The sequence below is a fragment of the Pinus tabuliformis genome, chromosome 1_1, assembly GCF_031772625.1.
Source record: "Pinus tabuliformis cultivar Carrire ecotype Pingquan chromosome 1_1, CPIR1, whole genome shotgun sequence".
Lineage (NCBI taxonomy): Eukaryota > Viridiplantae > Streptophyta > Pinopsida > Pinales > Pinaceae > Pinus > Pinus tabuliformis.
The window spans coordinates 465626423-465631337 of record NC_142297.1 but is presented as its reverse complement, the minus strand read 5'-3'; the positions used below and the strand labels follow the sequence as shown (position 1 = coordinate 465631337).

The 4915-nt window shown below is 38.4% G+C and overlaps 1 pseudogene; it reads left to right on the top strand.

Moving 5' to 3' along the window:
- Positions 1–799: 799 nt before the first annotated feature.
- Positions 800–2516, top strand: LOC149213767 (putative potassium transporter 12 pseudogene; annotated as a pseudogene).
- Positions 2517–4915: the final 2399 nt, after the last annotated feature.

Genomic DNA, 4915 nt, shown 5'->3' with positions numbered 1-4915 from the left:
CACCTTTTTTAATAGAATTAGTATTTACGAAGAAAAAAAAAACACTGTAAATTGTTACACAATTTTTTCCCATAGGAAAAATCGTAATTTCATAAATTGTTACACAATTAATGCTATATAAAAAAGGTTAAAATTTTATCTATGATTTAGTATTAATGTTTTAACATGGTCTACGATGAAGCCATTATCACCTAAATCAATTTAAACTATTTATGATTTAATATTCAATAATCCAACAAAACTACAATGAACATCTTCCACGAGCTTATCATCTTTATAACATATATTGCTTCAGCTGAGATTCGAGTGTGTCGATTTTGTTTCATAACTACGGGTTATCGCTCTGTATAATTTTATTGGTATTAACGTGACCTCGGAGAATTTTTCTGATGAGATAAGAAAAACGCTCTGATCGAAGGATGGTAATGTATTCATAGAAATCATTGGAAAAAATCATTTGGGTATGAGGATTTTCAGGATTTCAATGGAAATCTGGATGTGGGATGCGATGTTACGATGTGGGTCGAAGAGATTGAGCTCTTTCTTTTTCTGGATTATGGGATTTGAATGCAAGAGTTGTTTCTATGGATGATAAAATTATGAGATTGAGGATTGTGGTCTTTGAATGCAGAAATTGCTTCTCTGGATGATAAACTTGTGCTTTTTTTATAAACAGTTGTGGGGATTCTCCTAAGTTTTTATTGATTTCTCTTTTGCGTATCATTCTTGTCATTGTCAACCCCATTATCATATCAATGTCTTGGATGAGAAAGACAGGGATGGGATCAGTGAGGGCTCAATGTCTTTGTTGTCATCAGAGTCCAGGTGGGTTGATGGCAGTGAAATGGAAGGGGAATCCCCAAGGTGGTTTGTTGACGATGATCAGACAGGACACAAAATGAGGCGCGGGCTCGTTCTGAAGACCAAGTGAGTGGATTCCTTTGATGTGGAGGCCATGGAGGTGCCTGGTGTTCATAAGGGCCATGATAAGGACCTTTCATTAGGACAGACGCTCGGCTTGGCATTCCAAACACTTGGAGTGGTCTATGGTGATATGGGTACCAACCCCTTGTATGTTTTCACTAGTGTATTCATCCAAGCTCGTACCAAAGGAGAGGAAGATGTTTTGGGTGCATTAGCTTTAGTGATGTACACAATAGCCCTCATCCCTTTGGCTAAATATGTGTTCATTATGCTCAAAGCCAATGACAATGGTGAAGGGGGGACATTTTCCTTGTACTCTTTGATTTGCATATATGCAAAGGTCAATCTGCTCCCCAACCAGCAACCATCAGATGAAAAAAATTCCAGTTTCAAGCTCAAGTTGCCCACCCTGGAACTGGAAAGATGATTAAGAATCAAAGAAAGCCTTCAGAGAAGTACAAAATTGAAGACCCTACTGCTACTCTTGTTTCTCATGGGTACTTCCATGGTAATTGGGGATGGCATACTTACACCTGCAATATCAGTCATGTCTGTTGTGAGTGGCCTGCAAGATGAAATATCTAGCTTTACGGAAGACACAGTGGTCATTGTCTCAATCATATTCCTGGTGATCTTGTTCAGCATAAAACAGTTTGGTACAAGCAAAGTAGGCATGACATTTTCTCCAACACTCATGATATGGTTTTTCTCTATTGGTTCTATTGGACTTTACAATATTATTTAACATGACATGACAATTTTAAGGGCATTCAATCCTGTTTATATCTATTACTTGTTCAAGAGGAACACTATCAAAGCATGGATGTCCCTAGGAGGTTGCGTGTTATGCATAATAGGAGTTGAAGCTATGTTTGCTGATTTGGGTCACTTCTCAGTAAGATCCATCCAGATAGCCTTCACATGTGTAGTATTCCCATGCCTACTATTGGCTTACATGGATCAAGTTGCATATCTTATGAAGCATCCCTCTGTGGTGGAGAAGGTATTCTATGCTTCAATTCCAGATGGTTTTATCTGGCCAGTCTTCGTGATAGCTACTGTTGTTGCCATGATTGCAAGCTAGGCAATGATCTCGGCAACAATTTCATCTATTAAAATGTCCATGGCCCTAGGATGCTTTCCCAGATTGAAAATAATTCACACATCCCGACGGTTCATGGGTCAGATCTACATTCTTGTCATCAACTGGGTTCTAATGATAATGTGTGTCTTGGTATGTGACTGTTTTAGGAGCACGACCGAGATATCAAATGCATATGGCATTGCAAAGGTAGGGATGATGATGGTGACTACAAGCCTAGTGACTCTTGTCATGGTTCTTATATGGGCAAAAAATATATTCCTTGCGATTGGATTTCCTGTTCTATTTGGATCAATTGAGCTGATTTATTTTTCTGCAGTTTTGATGAAAGTGGGGGAAAATGGTTGGATAAATGGTTTTTGCCACCTGCTTCCTTCTTGTGATGTACATTTGGAACTATGGAAGTGTTCTGAATTATCAGGAGTTGTATATCTTGTTGGTCACGGAGATGTCAAGGCTAGAAAGGATTCATGGTTTCTTAAGAAACTAGTTATAATCTACTTCTATGCTTTCATGAGGGCAAACTGCAGGGCAGGCCCTACAAGCCTCAATGTACCTCACACCAATCTCTTGCAAGTTAGCATGACATATACTGTCTAACTTGAAGGTTTCAATGAGTCAGACATGTTGAATGTTTTTCAAGGACCAAGTCACAACATCAATATGGTGATGGATAACAAAGATTTCCTTGAAGGTGGCGGAGATGAAGTGAATTTTAATGTGAAGTTAATAATCATAAGTTCTGTTGTCGACCAAGATCTTCATTACTTAGTCCTTGATTTTGTTTGATAGAGAATAATAGCCATTCCTATGATTAATCACTGATATTTATGAACAAAGACACCATTCTTTTTTCAATAAAGGTGATAGGTGGTATTTTATATGCATGGTTAAGCCTAAGATAAGCCATGTTTTCTACATTAGAAAGTTATATTACGTTATATCCATGAAAATGAGAGGAAGATGACATTGCATGTTTCCTTGTATAGCTAACCATCGCTCAATAACTTTGGATGCTTCTCCACCTCATTCATTACATCATTGCTTAAGAACCTCAGATACTTCTTCATTTTTTTTGACATCATGTATTGATTATGTCGATGATGGAGGTTTTACACTAGGTTTTTCAGCATCGAGCTTACTAGTACGAATCTTACTAGGGGCTTGCACTAGAGGGGTTATTAGTAAGAATCTCATGAGGTTTGCATAGCCATGATTATTAGAATCAAAATAGTAGGATTTGCACTAAAAAACAATTCATAGAGCTTTCCTGCCTGCTGGCGATGTTCTCAATCCTCTTCCTCTACATCTTTCCCCTCAATATTCTTGTATGTCCTCTTTCGTTTTTCCCTCCAAACAAACCCTCTCAAATCGAGAAAGCAGAACAACTCACTCGATGAGAATCCAATTATCGCTTCTAACGATAACCCAATACGATACCAGAAGTGATCACACAAAACCTCATTGACTCTTCATTTGTTTGGAAAAGACCCAAGCATATATTTCTGACGAGGGTTTTCGTCTCAAGTCTGGCTCGCAGGACGTCGCTTAGTCAATTGCGAGAAAAGTTTTCCACCTGCCTGTCACATACGGTCTGTCACACTATATATTAAAATCAGGGACAATCCTTTCTCAGAGTGGACAATCCATTTGAATGCATTGATCAATGCTTTGTGCAACGCTGGTAGAGTGGACCATGTAAGGAACTATCTAATGGAGATGAAAAATTTTAAATCCTGATATAGTTTGCTATAGGACATTCATTGGAGGCCTATGCAAGTTGGGTATGGTGGATGAGGCAGTGAATCAACTGGAGATAATGATTAGAAAGGGTCTCTCACCCACATATGCTCTATACTCTTCACTCATCAAAGCTTGCTGCAAATCAAAGAAAGTTCAAGCGCTACCCAGATACTGAACCAAATGCTTAGGGAACGTGTTGTTCCAAGTTATGCAAGTTTTATCTATGGCATGCATCATCTTGGGAAGGTAGGAAAAAAAATTGAGGCATAAAAAGTTCTTGAGGAAGTGATAGATTGTAAATTCTCTGTACATGTTAAAGTATACACAGAAGTAATGTCTGCTCTATTTCAGGCCAGTGAAGTGGAAAAATCATTACAATTAGAAGACAAAATAATTAGGAGAGGTTGTGAACTGACTTTTTGACATATGGCCTTTCTGTAAAACAGTGTTTCTCTAAGGGAAAATTTGATGAGGTATCCAAGCTTTTAGAAGGCATAAACCAAAGATATCTGGTACCAGGTATTACATTATGAAAAAATTGAAATGGTCAGATTTATTGTTTTTCCAAGGAGACCACTCTTGCTTGAAGGAATGGAGAGGGCTCTGCTCATAAGAAAGTACTGAACCAAGACCATTGTCAAAAAATGTTGAACCAAGGGTATTGTTAAAATGCAATGTTGCTTAGTTGCATGAAAATTTAATTGTCCAAAATTTAATTTGGACTCTTGGCTGGCAAAATTTCATATAAAGGTATGCCCTTTTGCCTTATAACAGGATGATTTTTATGAAAATGGAGGAAGGGAATCAATTTCAGAGAATCCCCTGTCGTCGCTAATCTCTTCATGGAGGAGTTTGAGTCTAAGGCTTTGGCCTCCTCTCGTCTCTTACCAAAGCTTTGGAAAAGATTCGTGGATGACACTGGTGTCGTCTGGTCTCATGGTCCTGACGAGCTGGATCGTTTCTTCAGTCACCTCAATAACCAATCCGCCGCCATTAAATTCACGATGGAAAAAGAAGATAATGGTTGTCTTCCGTTCTTGGATGTTCTCATCTCTAAGAAGGTGGATGGTTCCTTTTCTCATCAGGTGTATAGAAAGAAGACGCATACTGAGCAATACTTGCATGCTTCTTCGCATCATTTCCCCG